The sequence below is a fragment of the Mustela nivalis genome, assembly GCF_964662115.1.
Source record: "Mustela nivalis genome assembly, chromosome: 2".
NCBI lineage: Eukaryota > Metazoa > Chordata > Mammalia > Carnivora > Mustelidae > Mustela > Mustela nivalis.
Genome location: NC_139021.1, coordinates 151,588,276 through 151,612,507, shown reverse-complemented (window position 1 = coordinate 151,612,507; position 24,232 = coordinate 151,588,276). Strand labels below are relative to the sequence as shown.

The following is a 24,232-nucleotide window of genomic DNA, read 5'->3' as shown; positions in this document are numbered from 1 at the left end:
TCCCCCTCTGCCTGCCACTCTCCCTGCTTGTTCTCTCTCTCTCTCTCTCCCCGTCAGATAAATAAATCTTAAAACCAACAACAACAAAAAACTTTTCCCTATTTCTCTTTTGGGGATACATGGTTATCTGATTTCACAATTCTTATTCCCTTTCCTAAGCCAAGAAGAGAAGCCCACCTTCTCTGAAAGAATTTGTTGTCATGCGACAGCAAGACCTCACAGGCAACCTGACTGGCTTCTGGGTGAAGAACCGCTAGTGCCCTGTTGCTTCATGAATGCTAAGAGACATCACAGGTTAGAGGAAAAGAGATAAGAATAAGAGAATAATAAGCTGCAGAAGCCCACACTACTGATCTGGCCACAATTTCCCCAGCTTCCTCTTGCAACTCAGGACAGCTTCCAGGAAAGCTTGTACAGGATCTAGTCTTTCTGTAAGGAATTGCTCACTCATGATGAGATTCAGCAATCCAACTTTAATGTCAGACTATGTGGTAAGTGCTTTCTTGTGCTTTGCTATTACTCGTAATGATGAAAACACAATTTTCTAAAGTTGAAATGGAATGCTGATGATATGAAAAGATTTTGCATTGATATTTAAATGACTGAAATATATAATTAGTATTAAAACGCTTTTAAAAATAGAGTTGATCTAGGCATTTGGCTTGGGAAAATGATCAGAAATAAGGTAAAGATTTGTGTACAAATCAGTTTATCTCAACATTATTTCTGTAACCTTTATAGAGCCACCATCCAAAAGTGGTTATATGAGCAAAGAAACACAGATTAATCACAATAACAACCAGACACAATTTCAAAATAATTCAGGTTCTGTATTCATTAGGTCCTTTGATTATAAGCACCAAAAAAATAACTGTGGCTAACTTAGGCAAAAAAGGGTATTTGTTGGAAGGATGTGGATAAACCGTGGGATATGAAGGAAACGTTGGATATCTAGTTCTGGTAAAAGATGGGCCAAAGGAACAATGAATGATCCCCGCAGGGCACCAGCTCAGGATGAACTAGTCCCACATGCTTCCTATCCTTTTGTCACTTTACTCAATATTCAAATACCTAGAAAGAAGATTCTGAACAGCATTATTTGTCCATCGTTTGATCGAGACAACACCGCCACCCCAAGTAGCAGTTTTGTTTGTTTGTTTTGTTTTGTTATGGTTTTACCACAAATCCATAAAATCGGAAGGGATGGCATAGACCACATTCATGATTTCCCTTGCAGCTGAGTGGGGACTAAGTAACTGAATTTTCAGCAATGGAATGGGTGAAAGTGATGGATGCCATCACTCCAGCCCCTTAAAGCTCCTGCAGGACTGGTGTTTCTCTCTGTTTGCTCTCCATCCCACAGGATGTAGAAGGACAAGCGTAGGACTCAGAGGCCCTGGGGGATGTCAAATCCCTCACATGGAAGTTGCTGAGTTCCTACATCATCTCATGAAGGCCACCCACTGAACACCCATTAGACGGTGACACGAGCAAGAAATAAGCTTCCATGAAATCTGGGGGGTTGTTTGTTTCAGAAGTTAGGGGGCCCTAATTGTCAAAGATTAATGTTGGGCAGGCAAACAGAACAAAACAAAACAAAACAAAAAACTGATTCCACTTCTGTTTTCATGCTTGGCATTTTTAAAAGCACAGTGAGGAGGTTAAGAGAGACCACTGCAATAGCTCTCCTCTCCCGTCGCTTTATCTCACATAGCTTCTCCCGCATCTTATCTTCGAAATCTCGGAAGAGTCCTCCTCCGGTCCTAGCCCACACAGCCTCTTACTCTTCAACCTCAACTTCACTGCTTTCCTTCCAGACCGGCCTCACAAAATCTCAAAGAATCATTAGGCGAAATAGGACTCTCCTCTGAGGGTGGGAGAGAGAAAGAAACTAAACGGCTTTCGGCAAAAGGAAAATAGTGGGAAAATTCATACAATGTGGAGGATTTGGGGCGCAGGAAAAGAATAAAGGAGACAAGATAGGATTGGGAGGGAGACAAACCATAAGAGACTCCTAATCTCACAAAACAAACTGAGGGTTGTGGGGGAGGGGGGGGGAGGGGTGGTTGGGTTATGGACACTGGGGAAGGTATATGCTACCCTGAGTGCTGAGAAGTGTGTAAACCTGGGAATTCACAGGCCTGTGCCCCTGGGGCTAATGAAACATTATATGTTAACAAAAAAATTAAATATATAAAAAAATATTGTAACATTTATGACAGCGAAAATTTGGAAGCTGCCTAAATGTTAAAAAATTGGAAAGTGGTTAAATAAATTATGGCATACTTGGCACAGGCTGTATGAATAAGATAGAGTCCCTGTGCTCATAGGGGTTATATTTTCCAGCCATCAACAACAAACATGTTTTGAAAATATAGTTAACAATATGAAAAGAAAACTAATGGTGCAATATCTAGTGGAAAAACTCCAGGTAAGGAGCTGCATATATAGTAATAAAATCACAATTTAAAAAATGATATATGTAAGTTCTTATATATATATGTATATGTACATATATGTGTAAGTGTGCATATCAAACTGTTAAAAGTGATTATCTCTGGATATTGACATTACAGGTGATTTATTTATTTATTTATTTTTAAATTCTTTTATTTATTCTTATGTTTTGTTTATTATAAATATAGCTATTATAAATAAAATAATATTTTATTTATTTATTATTTCCTTTTTTATACTTTTCTATATTTTCAAAGTGTTAAAGATAAGTAAATTTTTAATAGTGGGTTTATAAATTATTGTTATTCTTTCCCTATAATTTCCTACATTTTAAAAATGTTAATAGAGTATATAATTGGAAAAAAGCAGCAGTTTACAGTATTTGATATCACCGTGTACTGAGAGATGCAGAAGTGGCCTCCTGATTTTGTAGACTTTTGCCTCCAATAGCTCCATAGACCTCTGTGCATGTGTGTAATCTATTATGTGTTATATATATAATCTAATCGGAGTTTTACAACAGAGTGAAGTATTCCCAAAGCGTAAACAACTTGCATATGTTTACTTTGCCTATGCCACCATGGACTTTAATGAAATTGAGCTTACTTCCCCTTCAAAATACAAGTTTCATCAGATGGCTTTTAAGCAAGCAAATTCATATCTTTAAAATATGGAGATGAAATTATTAATAGCACTGGGCAATTCTGTTCAAATTTATTTAGAAATTTTGCTATGCTTTCCTCTTGCCAACATGGAAATCTATAGAGATATTAAAATGCAATTTACATTGTACTTAAAGAAAATGACTTTTGCTTAATACAATACAGAGCCATTGAATGCTAACCCCACGACATGTGTGTCTCCTTGAACTACCAAATATCATTGAGAGGAGTGAGTGAATTATCGTAGGTGATTTTAATTTAGATTACTAAAACATTTCCATAGACATAGAAGTCTGAGTTGATTAAACTTTAAACTTATCTGATTATAGCACTTATTATATTATGGTTGAAGTTACAGGAAAGTACTTCAATTGATTGGATAATTATGAATAAATAGGGAGGGATATGACTTAGAAAATTTGTTTCAATTATTTAAGTGATTGCTATATGAAGGAAATTAAGAAACTGAAATTGTCTTAACACTGTATCAAATTGCCAGGCAGAAGCTCTGACCAGGAATAACTTCACAGTGTCTATAATGCCATCTGTTTAGACATAGGTCTTAATTATGTTCTTAGTTTACAGTTTACTTAGTTTAAGAGATAAAAAGATAAGAATAAAAATATGAAAATTCAACCAATAGAAGCATTTCACCAATTGGCTATTCATCTCTAGCTCATTTCCTCAGTGGTTTTTAGAGAAGTCTCCCTACAAAAGTGTCGTTAGATGTGCTAAACAGATTTCAGAAAAGGAACCATAAAAGATATTTTTACTGGTTCATTTGGTCTCAGACTTCTAATTCCCATTGACAGAGGGGATCTTGTCTTATGATTTAAATACTCATAAGATGTTATCCTAATGAACATTTCCTTTTGCTGAAGAAGGTTGTGGCTATTAGTGGTTGGATGAATTCCCTGACACGTACCTAGGAGGAGGTGGAAAAGCAAATCAAAGGCTGCTTTTTTAGATTCTAAAGCTTACCTGTCCTCCCAGTTCCCAGGACGTGTGCTACTATGCCCCATTGCATTAGACCTTGATCAACTCGGAAGACTTCTTTCAGGTTCATCAAATCTCTCTTGTCACATGACTACAGATGACAACATCACTCATTACAGTCGTATATTTGTTACAATTGATGACCCAAAATTGATGAATTATTATTAATTGAAGTCCATAGTTTACATGAGGGCTCATTCTGTGTTATATATCCCATGGGTTTGCCAAATGTGTAAGGACATGTAACCACCATTATGGTATCAGACAGAGTAGTTTCAATGCTCTAAAAATTCTCTATGCTCTACCTATTCATCCTTCCAGACCCCTGGAAACCACTGATGATTTTGCTGTCTCCATAGTTTTGCCTTTGCAAGAATGTGGTATAGTTGGAATCATGCAGTATACAGACTTATGAGACTGGCTTTTTTCACTTAGCAGCATGCATTTAAGGTTTCTCCATGTCTTTTCATGGCTTGATAGCTCTTTTATTTTTAGCACTGAATAATATTCCATTTTCTGAATGTACTATAATTTATCCATTTGTGTACTGAAGGACATCTTGGTTGCTTCCAGGTTCTGGCAAATTAGGAATAAAGCTGCTATAAACATTCATGTGCAAGTTTTTGGGTGAACAAAACCACACGAAAGTTTTCCATTCCCTTGGGTAAATACCAAGGAGTGCAATTGCTGAATCACATATAGGGATATTTTTAGTTTTGTTAGAGACAGACAAATTGTCTTCCAAAGTAGCTGTACCATTTTACCTTCCCACTAGCAGTGAATGGGAGCCCTTGTTGTCCCACATACTGGCCAGCATTTGGTGTTGTCAGTGTCCTGGATTTCAGCCATTCTAATAGGTGTGTAGTGGTATCTCATTGTTTTAATTTACATTTCCCTGATGGTCTATGATATAGAGTATCTTTTTATATGCTTGTTTGTCATTTGTGTGTCTTCTTTGACAAGGTGTCTATTAAGGTCTTTGTCCCATTTTTTTTTTTAATTGGGTCATTTATTTAATTATTTTTTGGTGTGGATTGTTTATTTTGTTATTAGGCACAATCTAATTTAATGTAGTTTTCAATCTTTATAAATAAAGTCTTTTACCTTGTTTCTTGCATAAATCTTCCCTGCCTTCTCAAATAAATTACCAGGTTTGTTTTGCTAATATATTAAGATTTCTTGCATTTACCTTCTTGAGTGAGGTTTATTTTATAACTTTTCTTTTGTTGCAATGTAGTTAGCAAACTTTATAGTGAAGTTACTATGACTTCATAAATTGTGTTGGATACTGTGTGTACAGTTGAAGTCTTTGTACATTCTTTGGTAATCTTAGCCTATAAAGTCAACTTTCTGGGAAACTATGATTTTTTTTGTACAGGTTTTTAATTATAGACTTAGATTTTCAAATTGTTATAGACTGTTCAGATTTACTATTTCTTCTGTATCTGTTTTTGTACATTTTATTTTCCTAGGAATTTATCTAATTCATCTCTTCTTTTTTCTTCAGCTAGTGTCTTCAAGAATCGATAAATCGTATTAGTTTTTTTAAGAACACAGGTTTTGGCCTGGTTTATATTTTCTGTTGTAAGTATTATTTCTAATTCATTAATTTCTTTTCTTCATTATCTTACATTTTCTTACTTTATTTTAATTTGCTATGTGTTTAGACTTTCTTGAGACGGATGTTTATTTCACTGAGTTTTAGTCTTATTTGCTAAGACATTTTAAAATTATACATTTGTCTCTAGTTGTTTTGTGAGTTTTGACATGCCATTTTTTTACTGAAGTATAGCTGACTCATAATGGTACATTAATTTCAGACGTTCAGCATAAAGATTGGATAAGTTTGTACATTATGCTATGCCCACCAGAAGTATAACAACCATCTGTCACCATACAACACTATCCTGTTGACTATATTCCCTATGCTGTACCTTTCATCCCTCTGACTTATTCATTCCATAACTGGAAGCCGATACCTCCCCCTCCCCTTCATCCATTTTGCCCATCCTCCTACACACCTCTCCTGGCAACCACCAGTTTGTTTTCTGTATTTATGGGTCTGGTTCTGCTTTGTCTGTTTTATTTTTTAGATTCCACGTGTAAGTGGTATCATACGGTATTTGTCTGTATCTCTCTGGTTTATTTCACTTAGCGTAATACCCTCTAGCTCCATCCATTTTGTCACAAGTGGCAAGAGCTCATTCTTTTTTAATGGCTGAATAATATTCCATTTTATGTATATATCACATCTTTATCTATTCATCTATTGATGGGCACTTAGATTGCTTCCATAGCTTGGAATTCTAAGGGGAGCCTTTTTCCCAACTCCTTCCACAGCCAAGATCAAGAGAGTCATGTATTCTTATTGTCTCCCTCAAGGATGAAAATCCTTGGTAAGGGAAGGAGTTTCAGTTTCAATTAGAGTCTCTGACTGACTTCTCCCCTTGTTTTCACAGATTTGTTTCCAGTCTCCCTTATGTCTGTTAAATCCCAGGCTCCAAACCTCCTAGGGTTAATGGTAAGCTAACGCCTGCCTTTTAGCTCTTACATACTTCTTTCCCCACTGACTCCAGCCATGAATTAAAAAGGGTTTAAAATGATTTCATGCAGCATTTTTAAGTGTTAGGGCTGTTCCTAGAGCAGTTTCTGTACAAGTCGAGTCAACCATATTGCTGACACGGATGTCTCCCTCTCGTCAACTATAATTTGTGATTCTAAAATGACTTGATTAATGACTATTATATTACAGTTACATTCGTTACCCTTCCCTATCTGCCTTTGCCTAGGTGGACATGAGTCCAATACATTTTGACTAAAAGGAGGGGAAATTCAGCCGTGATCTGAAAGTTTAGTACGTTGTACTCATCAAACATTTCTTTCTTTCTTTCTTTCTTTCTTTCTTTCTTTCTTTTTCCAGAATTTTTAAAAAAGATTTTATTTATTTATTAGACAAAGAGAGATCACTATTGGGCAGAAAAGCAGGCAGAGAGAGAGGAGGAAGCACGTTCCCTGCTGAGCAGGGAGCCCGATGCGGGGCTTGATTCCAGGACCCTGAGATCATGACCTGAGCCGAAGACAGAGGCTTTAACCCACTGAGCCATGCAGGCGCACCCACATCAAACATTTAGTTAATTGTTAGATTCTTCCGTCACTAAGATAGATGTGCAGTGCTTTTGAGACAGCAACAGTCTGCATGTCCTTACTTGTGGCTATTCTTTGAGATAGAAGAATTATTCATTCATTTTGGTCTTGGCTACTCTTGTCATCTTATTGCTGCTCTATGTTTTGTTTAAAAATACCAACCACATTTTAAAAATAGGAGGCATTATTTTAGAACTAGAGGTTAGTATAAGAGGACAGCTAAGCTATGGTGGCATGTAATTCTGATTATAATCAATTCCTTTCTTAGCATATTCTCTTGAGGATGGGATGACGTAGCAGAGAACATTAGTATGACCAGTTACACTGATATGTTGCTGAGCTTTTTATTTTGGAGCATTAGGAAAAACCTGGAAACCGAAGACTAATCTGGGGTTGTTAGGGAGCTCACTAATGATGATTTCAGTTATGATTTATTAACCCCATTTTACCCACATGGAATTTCAGACCATTACATCAGGTGATTTACCAACATATTGAGAAATGCCATAAACTAGGAGAAAAATAGAAGTGAACACATTAGTTCTTACGAATAAACCAAGCTTCTTCCTAGAATTTTCTTCAGGCAGTTTCTAAATAATGAGACATGTCAAGTTTATAGTACAGGGTCCCACTGCATTCATTGTTCCACTTGTTCTACAAGTTGGAATGAAACTGACACTTGTTCATTAATGTCCATCCAAGGTTAACAAAGCACAATGAGCACTGGAACAAATTATTGTTCTAAGCTCTCATTGGCGTCCACCAATATCCTTCTAGTATGAAGATGACACACAAGAGTAATTCACCTTAAGTGAGTGGTTAGGGTTTGGGGCTTGACCTCAGTAATGAAGACAGATTTGGTCTAAACTACTCATACCTGCCAGGTGAGTAGCCCAACACCTCATCTGATGGCAATAATAAGAGTAATAATAAGCCAGCTGATGTTGCTGTAGTGTTTTATAACTTACAAAGAGATTGTCTGAGGTGTCACGGTATCCCAGACAAGTTCCTTTAAGCCTTCATCAGGGATAACAGTGCCGCACATCCAGAAGCTGAAGGGATTCGAGAACTTTCGGACAGTGCAGGATGCTGTGGCAGTGCAGGTCCGATGGCCGGCTCAGCTCCTGCCTGCTTGTGCAGAGGGGCTAGCCACGTGATCTGATGCTGGGGCAAACAAGTTCCCTCTCCCTCCGTCTGCTGTAAATGCCTGGAACTGTGCCCGAGTATGGTATTTCCCCGCTACAGTCCTGATCCCATTAAGGTGTTACCTTCAAATGCCAAATACCACAAAAGTGTAAGTGGCCCGGAAGAGGTTTAAATCCCTTCTTTAGGAAACTGAAGCAGAGGCTCCTTCTCAAAGGAGCTTTCCCTTAGGCCATACAGTTTCCAGCTGGGCTGGAACCCAGGGATCTTGGCTTGTGGTTTCTGAGGCTTCCTGGGCTGTGAGTCCATGACCAGTTAGCGAGGTCACTCTCAGTTCCCCATGTGTGGAATTTTGCGTGCGTTCCCCATGTAGTTGCCTGGGCCCCACCCTCGGTCTTCCGAGCAGGTCTCTGCAGACTTGGGAATCACCACACTTTCTCATCCTCTGGGGCTTCATGATGCAGGAAGGAGATGAAAGGCTAAGCTCATCAGAGCACCGCCATTCCCTTTCTCAGGGAACTCATGCATGAGTCTGTGGGGTAACCTGAGGTCTGTCAGTTAGGCTTGTATAAGAGGGGAATGTTGGAGAGGGCCGGGGATGTACTTCTTATAGAAATGTTAGTTATTTGTAAAAGGAACAGAATGAGGCTCTTGAAATGGACCCTCTACTTAGAAACAGTAACCACCACAAGTAGATCTGAGAGAAGCCCAGACAAAGGTCTGGGGGTGGGGCTATGGCGCCCTGAGGTCTCAGTCAGTTCTCCCTCCCCACAGGGTACTGATCTTCTGCACAGCTCCTTGGACTTCCGCTCAGGGTCAGTCCCAGTTAGTCATATTGTTGGGAACTGCCGTTGGTCCCTTTCTAAGCCTCTGTGGTTGGGGCTATTTGTAGCCTGGCCCTGGATTTCCTAGCACCTTTTCCACAAAGGCCGCCACAGAAGGAACTGGTAGTTTATCACTTAGTACAGCCTTTATTACCACAGAATTTCCCAGTACTGTTAAAAAATGGTTCCTCTTTCTTCTAACTAAAGGATCTTTTTTTTTCCCCCCTTAAAGAGACTGGATTGTGTTCTAACTATATAAAGCCTTCAAATTAAGTAGAAAACTTTCTTAAAAGTATTGTTTACAGACGAGAGAGAGCCCTTTGGGGACAGAAGTTTTATATGACTTGTCTCATCCCCTTGGGATCGATGCCAACACGTGACTTAGTGAGCATTTGTGAAGTGTAGTTGTCCTTGCGCGGGTGATCCTTTGGTTCCTAACACTGAGGACTGGATGAATTTACGCTGAGAGGACTTTAATGAAAATTTGATCTAACCTTTATAATATTTTATAAGTGAGGAAAGGAAGGCCAAGCATGAGACGGCAGAATAAAGGTGGATTAGGTGCCTATGAATAGACGGGGGGGGGCATCCAGGTGGGAAGAGGAGGGGATAGGTTACCTTTCAAGGTCTTTGTGATTCTCTGATGAGCCAACCTCCCAGGCTTGCTTCTCTGGGGTCCGTAGGCCCACAAGATGCTGATTCTGAGATTCTTGGGTTTTAAATCCAGGTGATCTATCACTTTTCTGAGCCCCTTAATTCGATCTCCTGTTTCACAAACAAGTGATATAGAGAAGGGGAGGGCCCCTGATTTAGAAGGGCAGCAATCCTCCGCACGTTCGTGACTTACTTTATCTTTTAAAGAGAGGAGGTTGAGGTTTTAGCTAATAGTGGTATCGTTTCTCCTTGACAGAGAAAGGTGCCTCATTTCAATTTATCTTGGGTCTCAGTGATAGTGTGTGTGTGTGTGTGTGTGTGTGTGTGTACATATATAAAATAGATGTTTGTATATATAATAGATGTGTGTATCTATATGTATGTGTGTATGGTAGATGGTGGTTGTATGTATGTGTGTACTAAAAGTGTCTGTCTGTCCCTAGAGTTGTCGTTGTTACCTAATTTTATGGCATTTGTGTCTCCTGGAATCTTAGCTAAGGATTCCTTGCTCTAGATTTCAATCTGACCCCCTACCATGACTCTTCAGGCAAGAACAATGGTGGGTACAGGTCGATTGGATACCAGGGCTGACTTAGATGGGGATCCCTTATTAAGTATGCTCAAAAGGATAATTTTGACACTCCATCCTTCATTACAGCATTTCATCTCTTTATTAAAAGAACAGGGCAAACTAAGTCTGTGATATCCTTTAACACCTTTTTCTGTTTCCCTTCAAATTAGTTCTGGTCTTAGAGTCAAGACTATTCCCAGTGACTGGGCACTAAGAGCTGACTTATCTGTGTGGGGTCAAGGCATTTCCTAGCTGCTCCTCTCTATTTCCTAATCACATTCCCTCAACTCTCCCCCAATTTATTTGTTCCCACCTGGCCTTCTGGTCTCCTCCACTCCACCCTCCACTCCTTAAAAGCAAGTCCCTCCCAAGTTGTTCTACATAAAAGAACAATCCCTTACCTCCCCTTCCTCAGCACTCGAGTCTCCTTTCCTGCTCGTTTATTTGGTGTCACCACTCTCTTTCTTAGTTTAATTATTGTCTAGCTGGCTCCACTGGAAACTGAAATCTATAAGGATAGGAATTTCCATACGTATTGTTTACCACTGCGTCCGTCCGTAGTCCCTAGAAGACTACTCGATGCACAGTCATTGCTGAAAAAATGTTTGTTAAATGAATGAAATGTGGGGGGAGGTGAAATACTTAAAGTCCTCCAGAAGCAAAGGAAAAAGAAGCACATAGATAGAAGCTTAGCATCTCCTCTTCTGCTGCTGGCTTTTTAGTCCTCCCAGATCCCATCTTCTAAGACGTGGGACCAGAGTCTGTGTTAGACAAATAGGTTAAGGACAAAAAGGCAGAGGGCATGTTATAAGGTCTCTCATAACTGGGAAACATAAGGTTATGGCTGGGGATGATAAATAGCCCCAGAACTGTGGCTCTCCAGCTTTTTTTCTCAGCTTCTACAGTACTTATTGGCTTCATTCTTCTGGTGTCCTCACATAGCAGAGGACATGGCTTCTGGGAGCTCTCCAGTAGTATCTTTAGGGGCACCTGACTGGTTTAGTCAGTAGAACTTGGGACTCTTGATCTTGGGGTGGTGAGTTCAAGCCCCATGTTCGACATAGAGCTTAAAATTAATTAATTAATTAATTAATTAAAAAATAGTACCTTTACAACTCTCAATCAAGGGGGAAAGAAAGCATATTTTTCTCACCATCTGCATATAAAATTCTAGAAAGCAACTCCATTTAGTCTAACTTGGCCAACTCTTCCAACTAGGGTCTAGAACCAGTCCAAGCTCCTCTGCTTGTGACACAACAGGCCAGTAAGTCAAGAGGCAAGATGTTGGGGTAGGAAAGTGATTTTGCGTGGAAAGCCAGCACACCGAGGAGATTAGAGACTATTATCCCCAAAAACCATTTCCCCTCAGCCTGAAACTAAAGCTTCTTTAATGTCAGCAAAAAGTAGAAGTGGAAGAGGATTGAGTCAATAGGTGACTGACGTCTGTAGACGTCCAAGGAAGGTCACGTGACTTCTTTGTCCTTGGTCAGCTGATCTTTGGGTACAGGGATCTGGTCATGTTGTTCCTGTAAAATCTTAGATATAACATAGTCATATCTGTATGTACTTCCTTCTCTCCCCAAGAGAGGAAGGTTTAGGGCAAAAAAGCAGCCTTTACAAATCTTGGCTGTAAGCAAAATTCCTTCAGTGATTTACATGCCTATGTGGAGGGCCCATCAGAAGCTTCTAAGCTGTCCAGCACCAAGGGAAACAGAAGCAATATGAAGACAGACATGTTAAGTTTCTCCCCAACACAGACCTAAGCTCCAGGAAAGCAGGAACATTTTCACTTTTGCTCACTGCTGAATTTCAAGATCTTAGATTAGTGCATAGTGCAAAGAAGGTGCTCAATAATTATCGAAGGGATGAATGACTTACTGCGACAGGAGCAAGATGCTAACTGGCAGCTTTACTGTAAACAGGTGAAATGAGGCAGCTGTTGTTACCCCCACCCCCACCCCCACCAAAAATATTGAATAGATCAAGAGAGAGAAGGGTGCTGGACCGTTAGAACATTAGGTGACCACCTTGGAGTCTCAAAGTCTTTGTAGTTATTTTTTCAATCAGACGTAGTAATTTTCTATTTCAATCTTAAGATTCTCTTTCTGGGAAAGCTTTGATTGAAGGGGTTAAGGAATAAGGTTGAAAGGAACTATGGTCATCTTCTAGGTACTACCAGGGTGGGACAAACGCTATTTTTCTGGTTAAAAATTTTTGCAGAAATAAAAGGATTAAATGTGTGAAGGGACTAAAGGGTGGATACATAGGCCCACTTACATTATTTTAGAAGTTGGTTAACAATATCACACTTAATTTTTTTTTAAAGATTTTATTTATTTATCAGAGAGAGAGAGGGGGAGAGAGTAAGCATAGGCAGACAGAATGGCAGGCAGAGGCAGAGGGAGAAGCAGGCTCCCTGCCGAGCAAGGAGCCCGATGGATGTGGGACTCAATCCCAGGACGCTGGGATCATGACCTGAGCCGAAGGCAGCCGCTTAACCAACTGAGCCACCCAGGCGTCCCTATCACACTTGATTTTTAAAAATTTAAAAGTAGAAAAGAATATGTATGGTACATTTTCATAGATTAAAAGAAGGGAATATCCTTCATGGGCAACTCACAACCTTTTCTAAGAGTCTCTACAATTGTTTGTGTTTTTTGATCAGTGAAACTAGTTTTTCTAAAAAATCTTGCCTAAGAAAATAATAAGAAATGTGCAAAAAATTTATGTCATCACAATTATTGTTACTTGTAATAGAAAAATAAAACCCCACAACTGCTAAAAGAAAAAACAAGAATTAGCCAATCTATGGCATATCCATCTACAGAATGAGACCAAAATGTTTTAGAACACCAATAACATAGAAAATTATTCCTGGTATACTGTTAATTGAAAAAAGCATGACTGGAGATCATGATGCGGAGCCTGATTCCAATTTTATTAAAAAAAAATCCTATCATTTGAACAGTATGGTTCTCTGGACATAAAGGATTAAATTATCCCTGGTGGATTTTATTTTCTTCTTTGTGCTTTTCAGTGAATTTTGAATTTGTATAGTGAAGACATATTTCTTTCGAAACAACATAAACATAAAAAGACTTTAACATTTTTTTGTTTGTAATTTTCCCAATATTCTTTGTATATAGGGCTTAAATAGCTAAGCAATCTTATGAAGTTCTCCTAGTTATATCTGACGTGCTGAAATTTATACTGAGGCATTTGGAAATGCATGTGTCCTGTGGATCTTTTCTTTTCTCTGGCTGGAGGAATTTGGTCCTGCAGCTTTTGTTTCTACCATAAGTGCACACATTTCCACTTTTCAAATGATCTGCACTGAAATTCCCTGTAAGAAAAAAGTGTCTAGGAGTTATTGCAGAGAATCCACAGTAAACATTTCTGGATGTGAACCTTTAAATGTAATAGAACATGTGGATTTGCTTTCCCTTGTATAATCTACCACCAATGGGATGCTAGCAAGCCCTGTGAACAGCTCAAGGGCGGGATCAGTGCATAGAATTAGAACAATGTGGGAGGAATGGAAAAGGTGATTTCAAGAAGACTGACTAATTAAAGGAATAGCAGAATGGTGTGAGGCAGGTGGGAAATCAGGAACATTTCTTGTTCTCATGCAAACAGGTTTGGGGGGAAAAAGACAGAAAATAAATAGAAGCTGAAACAAATAATCCACTGTATTACTGAAGAAGATGTATTCCTAACTCTATCTTAAGTGTGCTGAAGTGATTCCACAAGTCCAAGATGGTTTACTCTTTAATTCAAGCCAAAGAGAACACTTGATATCTACTGATCTGTGTGTGTGTGTGTGTTTACTGTTTTGTTCTTAAAGAAAGTACAACTTTTATTTTAGATTGTTTTGTTGATGTTAATGGTTCTGCATTTGTGTAACAAAAAGTTGACAGAAAAATATGTTGTTTGCCTTGAGAGGAACAAAGCAGTCAGGAAAAAATTATAGGGAAGGATTAGTCACTCAAAAAGGAACATAGATTTAAATAAGTAAGAGATGCAACAAAAATCTTTAGGGTTTTAATCATCTTAGTTTTGCAAGAATTTACCATAGTTTCAACAAGAAAGCTCAAACTTAAGACAGATTTGTTTAAAATAAGTTTCCTGTGGATAACTACCTTAAAGAAACAATGATATGGGAAGACTACTTTGGTCAGAATAGTTGAGAAGTTGGAAAACTTTGTAGTTCTAGTACTAGAGCCATGGTTATATGATACTTTGTCATATATTCACTGGTTTTAATAGGATAAAAATATCAAAATGGTGGTTATGAACACTCGCAGTAGCATGTAAGTACTTATACCTTAATGTTAGTTAAAATGTATATGTAGATACAGGGGCACCTGGGTGGCTCAGTGGGTTAAGCTTCTGCCTTCAGCTTAGGTCGTGGTCTCTGTGTCCTGGGATGGAGCCCCGCATCAGGCTCTCTGCTCAGCAGGGAGCCTGCTTCCCCCTCTCTTTGCCTGCCTTTCTGCCTACTTGTGATCTTTCTCTCTCTGTCAAATAAATAAATACAATCTTAAAAAAAAAAAGTCTTTAAAAAATGTATATGTAGATACGGATAGGTAGCATATTAAAAAAATTAATGGAAAGAAACACTCCAGTATATGCTTCCATGCCATTATTTTCATTTTCATATGCATGCTAATAATATCACTTAGGATAGGGGTGTTTTAATCTTCATTTTCCAAAATTTCTATACTGTGATTATATGAAAAATAAATTTTAGGGGCCTGTGGGTGGCTCAGTGATTGAGCGTCTGCCTTTAGCTCAGGTCATGATCCTAGGGTCCTGGGATTGAGTCCCGCATTGGGCTTCCAGCTCAGTGGCAAGCCTCCATCTCCGTCTCTCACTCCCTGTGCTTGTGTTCCTTTTTTGCTGTCTCTCTCTCTCTGTCAAGTAAATAAATAAAATCTTTTTTAAAAAATGAATAAATTAAAAAAAAATTCATTCATGTTCAGAACACCTGGATAGCTTGCTCAGTCAGTTGAGTGTTCGACTCTTGATCTCAGCTCAGGTCATGATCTCTGAGCCATGGGATTAAACCCTGTGTCAGGCCCCACACTGGTCATGGGGCTTACTTGGGATTCTCTCTCCCTCTCCCTGTGCCCCTCCATTCCCCAACACCCAAAAAAATTCATTCATGCTCATCCCAAGATTTAAAAAAAAGAAAGAAAAAAAACCCGCACAAACTACTCTGAGTCAGCTCTCTCCAAGAATCTTTCTAAGAGTAAGTTGACCTCATGTTAATTTTGTTATTTTATGAAACATGACATAAAGTATAAAGTTCATTATATTTTTGCATTGGTGTGGGATATATTGTTCCCCAGGAGTCTATGTATCTTTCAAGGCACAGACAATTCTTCTATTTAGGATTAGAGGAGGTAATGCATTTGGAAATTATTTTTAAAAAAATACTCTTGAAATAGAAGCTAATATTATCATCTATATCTCTATTATCCATGGCATAGGGCTGTGAATACAAAAGATACATGCTTATAAATGCATATTAAATATATCAGTGAACTCCTAAGGACCAGTGGCACCTGAGTCAAAATATGGTCTTCCATGACTGCTTAAAGACTGCATAGCTGTAAGTGAGAATCACATTAAAAGTTGTCTGTAGGGGGGTACGGGTATCTCCCCACATCCAAATTTATATCTGGTTTAAATTGAATTCAAAGGAATATCAAAGGAAGCTTGTATTGAAACACAAGGACTCAAAAGGCAGTTTAAGGGCACCAAGGAAGGCTCTAGGGGTAGATCTGCTCACCTAGGTTGGGAGATCGGAGGGAAAGGGTAGTGTGGGCTCAGAGGAGCCTCAGTTCTGTAATTATTTTTATTTAGCAGTACCTGGAAGAGCAAAGTCTTCCCCAGGCCAGACCCCTGAGGAAATGGCCAGGTCCACCTTCGGGGGCTCTCCCTGCTCACCAGCAAAGGCTGCAACCAAGAGTCCTCAGTCTGCTAAGAGTAGGATTGGGGTAACTACCTGGATAAGTCAGATCTTAATTTTTGTTCATTTGTTTAGGATAGAGAATCTTCCCGCCTTGATAGGATTTACTGGACTATTTGAAAACTGTGTCAGCTGGGTGAGGCTGAGACACCAGCTGGCCTATCTGAAAAACGTAGTTTAATTAGTGAGTAAAAGCATACTTCACCTTAAGGGGTTACAAAAATCAAATATTTGTTGCAGAAATGACCCTTTGTCAATAGATATGAAGCCACATTTCCCCTTAGTTTTTTTTTTTTTTTTTTTTTTTTTTTTTTAAATTTCAATATTGTTTTGAGAAGGAGAGGGCCTGCGAGTGGGAGAAGGGGCAGGTCAGTGGGAGAGAGAATTTCAAGCAGACTCCCCACTGAGCTCTGCAGCTGGCTGGGGGAGAGGGGCTCAATCTCAGGATCCTGAGATCATGACCTGAGCTGAAATCAAGAGTCAGATGCTCAACCCACTGAGCCACCCAGGCACCCCACATTCCCCCCTTAGTAACTAAATTCACTGCCTGTAGAAATTCCAGAATACTTATGTGTTCTCTGGGATTCCCCAGGAAATGCTCGTAGTACAGAAATCGGTCAGAGTTGTTGCCACTTCAGCCACCTAACTGCTGCTCTCTGTCCTCTGCCAGGTCATTGCCTGCCGACTCCTCTGAATCCCACTGTTTCCATGGATCTTGTCCATCTGTAGCTGGATGCCTCTTGACTATTCTTCTCTAGGTGGGCACAGTCACGTCCCTTAATCCCTCCATAATTGCCTGTTAGATGGTCTGAAGCTTTATGAAGGTCTGGGGGTTTCGAAAGGAAATAATAAGAAAGAGAATGCAAAAAGAATTTTAGTTACGGGAGCCTTCAAAGCCCCTCCATGAGCTCATCCACAGGTATGTCTCTTTCCCCAACTCCCCTTCCAGTGAAGCCCCCAGCTTGCTGCTTAACCAACCCCGGGGCCATGCTCTCAAGCACATCTTTTTTTACTCCCCAAACCTAAAGCACCCCCAAATCCATGTTTCCCCATCTCCTTCAAGGAGAGTAGGAATATTCATTCCCTAAAAGAGAAGAGGCCACAGGAATAAGGTTTTTGTGGTGTCTTTCTTGATCAGATGGGGCCCCCAAGGTGAGAGCAACCCACCCAGTTGGGTGCAAGCCAGTGAGTAGCAGGGTCAGTGAAAGGACTCACCCAAGGCAGAGCAAAGGAGATACAAGTTTATTGACTACACTGCAAGGGAACAGTGGGCAGGACAGCAAACGAGAGACTGTCTATGAAGAGGGGGTGGTGTCTGTGAAGAGGGGCCATAGTTACAAGCAGAGTGAAGGAATATGGGAAATGTATGGAATTTTCCCTTTTTGGTAATCTGAGGAACTGTGCCTGGTTGTAATCGGTTAGGGCCTGTGGCCATTTCAAGGTGAGTCGCTTCATGAGCCTGTTTGCATTTCGCTCTGTGGTCGCTGTGGGCCCTTTAACCTTGGTCAAGTTTCCATGGCTCCAGACTGTTTCCTTAAAAGCAGCCTAAAATTTTCTCTGACGGCTCTAGAATACATCAGAACTCTGAAGTTTAACAGCATACCTTTTCCTAATTCAGGGTGTTTCACTGTCTATGACACTAATTGTGTCATAAAGCGCCCAGGCCCAGGATGGACTGCCAATCTCAGACTGTCCTTGTTTATGATCTCTGTGGCCTGGGAGAGTGAGGGGACATCAGGACCCCACACAGCCCCCTCTCTGAGGCTGGCTCTTCCATCCCATCTCTGTGCCACGTGTGCTCGTGTATATGAGTGGGACGTTAAAATGCCACACTTAGGAAGGAACATTTCTCTGTTGGCTATATAAACTATAGAAACCTAGATCTCTCTCTCTTTTTTTATTTTAAAGATTTTATTTATTTATTTTTCAGAGAGAGAGTGAGCACAGGCAGACAGAGAGGCAGGCAGAGGCAGAGGGAGAAGCAGGCTCCCTGCTGAGCAAGGAGCCCGACGTGGGACTCGATCCCAGGATGCTGGGATCATGACCTGAGCTGAAGGCAGCTGCTTAACCAGCTGAGCCACCCAGGCATCCCCCTAGATCTCTTTTTAAAAAAATCTACCCCATTTACATTTCTAAATAGAACCTTTGGCTTCAAATGGAACAGAGTGCATGTGGGTTTACATTCTAGTTGTTCTCTCGCAGCTATGGGTGAATATCGCCTAACCCCGGACCCTCTCAAGTGGTTTTTCACAGAACAGGGGCATTGACCCCTCAAAGCAAACCCAAGCCACCATCCTGGAAGAGAGAATCTGCCTGCAACTTTTCTAGCTTGAAAATAAAACATATTAAAGAAAAGCTAGGAAGAAAGACTAGCTCTACCAGATATTGAAATGCATAATAAAGTTAGAGTAATTAAATCAGCTTATAATCAAGGTAGAAGTAGCAAATCAATAAAACAGATTAGACTCTAGAAATAACCTGCATATGTTTTGAATTTGACATGTAGGTTAGTATTTGGAATTAAAACACCAAAATTAGATTATGTAATAAATTGTATTTGGGAATAATATATAGTCGGTTCTTTACCTCCTGTCTTACACCAAAATAAATTCCAAGAGATTAAAACGTTTACACTGAAAGAATTAAGTAATAATAGTGTTGGAAGAAAATACTAGTAATTTAAAAAAGAATTTGGAGTGGGGTAGCCAGCCCTTGGGGTCTGACATAAAACCCAGATGTTATGTTATGTTTTAAAAAAATTGGAAACTTCAGTATTATAATCATACTGTAAACCAAGTATGAACAATTCAAAGGATGAAGTAGGAAAAAAATGTGGATATATATGATAAAGACATAATAATTTCATAGATACAGATATGTTCTTAAGAAAATGACTGAAGGGCATGAATAAGAAATTCATGAAGGAAATGTGTTTCTGGGTATGTATCTGTGTTTGTGCAAATAGGGCATTATAAATGCACACTGAGGATTTATAATGAGTGGGTATATTCCCAATTTTCTTCATAATTAAAGAAATGAAAATTTAGTTAGACGATAAAATACAACTTTCAGCTACTGATGAATACTGCGTGTTGGCAAGAATGTGGAAAAGCCAACATTTGACTTTCCATTATTATTGTTGAGAGAGCAATATGATTTCATCTGTCTAAATTTACAACGTGCATACTTTTTAAGCCAAGGATTCCACTTCTAAGATATGCTTGCTCAGGTTCACAAAGATATATATACAAATAATTTAACTGCAGCATGGTTTGTAATAACAAGCAACTGGAAGTTACCTAATGACCACTAAAGAGAGGACTCATTAAATTATGGTCTGCCCAAACAATATTCAGTTCTTATGAAGAATAAATTAGATCTGAGTAGATTTGCTGAGTATATGGACATGGAAAAATGTCCAAATATATTAAGTTAAAAAAGCAAGTGATGAAACAGTAAGCTCTGTGTGATTCCCTGTGAATATTTTTAAAAGTATTATATACAGATTCAATTGCATATGCATAAATCACTTCTTGAAGGATATAAGATAAACGGTGCAGTGTGGTTACTTGTGGCCAGGGCACGTCGTGGGGGGTATGCGGGAGAGGAATTTTACTTTTCACAGCATACTACTCTGCATAAAGGAAGATTTTATTCTGACTATGTAATATTTTTACAATAGATATCAAATGTAATCTTTGGGAGCAATCTTGGCTAGGGCAGCAAATTATATGTGGGAGACGTAGGTGTTTGTGTTTTTGCCTTGGAGGCTGAGGAAGCCAGATGGGGTAAGGAGCACACGTGATCATTCCGGAAAGGACTTCTTTACCCCTTGCGGTCCTAAGGAATGCAGTGTCACTGAGCACCTTTGGTCTGCCCCGTGGGGAAATGGGAAAGTCGCCAAGGAAAGTTATTCCCATCTTTCCTTCTCCCTCCCTTTCCCTCACCACAGCCCTGCCCTGCTGTGGTATGGTGCAGAGGGTGCCCCCTGGTACAGCTTTCCCTCTCTGGGCTCCATGGGGACCACCCTGGGTTTGGCACCAGCCTGTCACTCTACCCCACATCACATACGCCCCCCCCCCTTTAAAAAAGGAAATGGTACAGGAGAGTAGCCATTGTAACTGAGGAGACTCAGCCAGACTTCCTCTGCTAGGCTCCAGCATTAAGGTTCTGGAACAGAAAGAAGTATCCCATGTCTAATTACTATCAATGTGCTTGTGCATTAGAAAACATTAGAGTCGCTTAATGGCAACAGCTTGCGAGCTGCTCAGGGCGTATTAGGAAAAGCGCAAAGTCTTTGATGTAGCCTGCACTTGTTATCACTGTGGAAAGAACTCTGGAGTTTGATGACTCTTGAGTGTTTTTGTCGTTCCTCTTTCCCCTTTCTTCTCTGGGAAACCAGACATCATCCTTACAGCTCAGTTTTTGTAACTGCCTGAGGAGATGGCTGCTGCGTACTCTCTCAACTTTATTTCCTTTTCTTCTGTACCCGAAGCAGCCTTTAGACTCCAGTCAACGGTGTGGAAGTGACAGGATTCTCAGGACAGGATGGGAGGCCAAGGACCTGGAGAGTTGCATTATCAGTAGGTCACTGCCCTCCAGGAAAGCGGGATAGACATTCGGTTTGACTTCGCCGGAGAGGAGGGCACTGTGCGCTCACTGGACACACAGGGTAGCTGCCTCTTGCCCGCACGTTTTCTCGGTCCAGGATATGTTCTTGAGAATCCACTCCCCATCGTTGCAGTAACGTGTTTGAGGTGCAGAGCTCCCAGTGGGTGGGAAAATGCTGGGGTGGATAAGCCACATGCTGTGTGTGTTAGGAGGTGGGCTTGTGTGTGGGCTCCGGAGAGGGAAAACTGAGACCAAGTATATTAGTTCTTCTTGGGCTCTGGTTCAGGAGGCTTCCTGCTGCAGATGGCTTGTTGGGAAAGAGTAGATTCTTAGTACCTCTCCATGTGATGCTGGGATACACCTGCATGGTCACACGGTAGAGTGGGTGTGTGCACGCGTGCGTGTGTGTACGTGTGTGAGTGAGAGAGGAACAGATGGGGAAAGAACGTGATAGAACTAGAGATACTCTGAGAAAGATAGAGGTCTAGGCTATATGTGAATAGATTCAGACAGGTGAATTTTTGCCATATATTTGTCAGGTAAGAGCTTATATTTTTTGCGAACTCTATGAATTAGGGTCTAAGCTAACTTCTGATAAAGTTGTGTATATTTGTTTCTGGAATCAAAGAGTGTTCTCCAAACCATCTTACTGGTAGTTGTGCTATTCTTGGTGACAGTAGTGTTAGAGCCAAGGAATTCACAACATCTGCCTCCCACCTATCCAGCCCCATCTCCCATCCTCCCTGGAATTTTCTCTGGGAAAGCATACCCAAATGGAGCTCATGAAGAGTAAATGGCCAAAACTACATGTTCGGCAGTTGGTTTCGGGCTTGAGGTCTCCGTCCATAGATCTCCAGTAGAGTCAACAGGACTGTATGAGCCCAGTGTCTCAGTTCCCTCCCAGCTAGTCACCCCCAGTCCATCAGCTGCCAGCTTCCCAGGAACGGAAGGACAGGGAGAGACAGAAAAACAGACTATGGGAAAAATGCAGTTTTTTCCATCCCGGTGCCTGAGATGGCCTCAAAGCTGCATCTGGGGGTGTGGGCTCAGGCTTGGCTGTTGCCAGAGAAGAGGAAGTAGAGCGGCTCAGAAAACAAGCCTGGGGTCCACTTCCCACTCCAGCTGCATGCCTGAGAGCAGGAAAGGAAAGCCACTTCTAAGTGCATTCCACTCCCAAGTGAGCGTTCCCCTTACAGTGACCCTGCTTCATTGTGAAAATGGCCCCCTCTGTGTCCTGGAGTCTGACAACCAGACCAGTTCAGACAGTCACCCCTCCCTCCAGTGGCATTTGCATGGGAAGGGGAAGAGACCAAGAAGCCTGTGTGTAGATAAGGTGAAGGGAGTAGAAGAAGCAGCTTTCAGAATTTGAAGCTTCTGGAAAAACTTGGAAATCACCTAGTCCTATCCACACGGTTTTGAGTTGAGGGAATTTATTAAATGGAGTGAATTTTGCCAGCAGGACCAGGATTAGTTAGAGACAGCGTCTTTAGCCTGGACATTTTCAGTTATCCTAAACCACTTGTGTAAGTGAGAGACACTGAGGTAAGTGCAAATCTCGGGAAACAGAGCTCAGTTTGGGAACCGGGTGCTGCTCAGGTCCACCTCCCCCGCCACCCCGGGGACCCACCATAAAAACAAATATCCCACCAACTGACAGACTCTCCCATAGTTTAATAATCATGACATTTGCTTTTATGGTACAAATTTATTTATATATGTATATACATACATACATACATACATATACATATATGTATGTATTTTTTTTTTCCCCTGAGCATATCACCTAGTCCTGGACATTGTAGAGAAGAACTGTTAATAAATGAAAGCTAACGATGGATATTTTTCTTTTTAGTTTGGGTTTCCAGGTCATGCCCATTGAAATATGTAAGAAACCAACTATCGCATGAAATGTGGTGGTTTTAAAAGCTTACAACCGCCTTTTCACAAACTGCTGTCCTCATTTAGCAGGCCCGTGGAGATGGAGAAGGTAGGATCTTCTCTACCTAATGACTGTTCTTCAGAATTATTTCATAAAAATAGACCTAGTGCAGCCCAATTATTTCTACTCTTGTCTGAAAAGCAAGTGAAGGGTCTGAAACTTGCCTTCAGGAACCAGTCCCGGGGGTGGAATTAGCATTGCTGTGATTCTCTCTATATTTCTGATTATGAAGCCTATTTATGAAAATACCCAGAGAAGGTTTTGGAGGAAAAGCCATGAGCTAGGAGATGATGGTGAGTGAGTAAGGAAAACTTGCTCTGTGTAAACAGTTGAGCTGCTATTGGACCCACGATACAAGCACATCAAAATCATTATAAGTGGAGACTCCAAAATTTCAGAGTTCTGTTAAAACCTGTTGATCTCTGGTTCAAGCAAGATCAAGATCTAGCTTATTCTTCATTTGAACGAGAAGCTCGGGGTGCATCTTTATCTCAGTGGTATAGAGGGGCAATGAAGTTGTCCTCCTATATACATAATAGTACCTGTTGCTGTAAACTGGTCAAAAATTGTATTCCACACCCCTACTCTTTCCAATTATAAAGGTCAAGACTCTACCCTCTGCTTAAGTCAACAGTGGGGCACATGAAATGGTAGCATAAGAAATCTTAGATTTGGAATCTTGATCTGGGAGTTTAAGTTCTGAACTCACCACTTCTTAGATAAAGGACCTTGGGCAGGTTATCCCTTTTCTGATAAGGTTTCCCCATTTGGAAAAAAGGGATCTGCTTTACCAGGTCAAAGAATATGTGTGATGATTATATGAGAGAAAGTGGGCATAAAAGTGCTAGTGTAGAGGTTGGTGCCTGTTAAGCCCGGTAAATGCTGGCATCCTGGCTTCTGGTATATGGTATGAATTTTAAAATATTTGCCTCATTTCCCTTCCTTTCCTCCTTGCATCCAATATTCTACCTCTTAGGATGACATTGCTAATGTGTGTAATAATCATTTTAAGCCAATTAAATGTTTTTATCTGCAACACATCTTTTATATTTTATGACTTATTTCACCAAATAAGCATACATATTTTCTGTGACTAAGGAAGATTCCTTTAGTACAGGAAGGAAAACTCCTGAGTGGAACAGGGAGTCCAGGAGGCACTTGAATGTGTTGAGATTAGAATAACACAAGCGATTGGAATCTTCAAGATATGGAAAAGTCAAGAGTTCTTTTCATTAAAGCTATTTGGAAAGGCAG

At 40.3% G+C, this 24,232-nt stretch overlaps 1 long non-coding RNA gene across 1 annotated transcript; it reads left to right on the top strand.

Moving 5' to 3' along the window:
- Nucleotides 1-160: 160 nt before the first annotated feature.
- LOC309860211 lies at nucleotides 161-23,019 on the top strand. Its single transcript, XR_014309256.1, has 5 exons — nucleotides 161-491; nucleotides 5,623-5,699; nucleotides 6,575-6,636; nucleotides 17,096-17,183; nucleotides 22,892-23,019. It is a non-coding gene; the product is annotated as an uncharacterized lncRNA (long non-coding RNA).
- The last annotated feature ends 1,213 nt before the right edge of the window (nucleotides 23,020-24,232 follow it).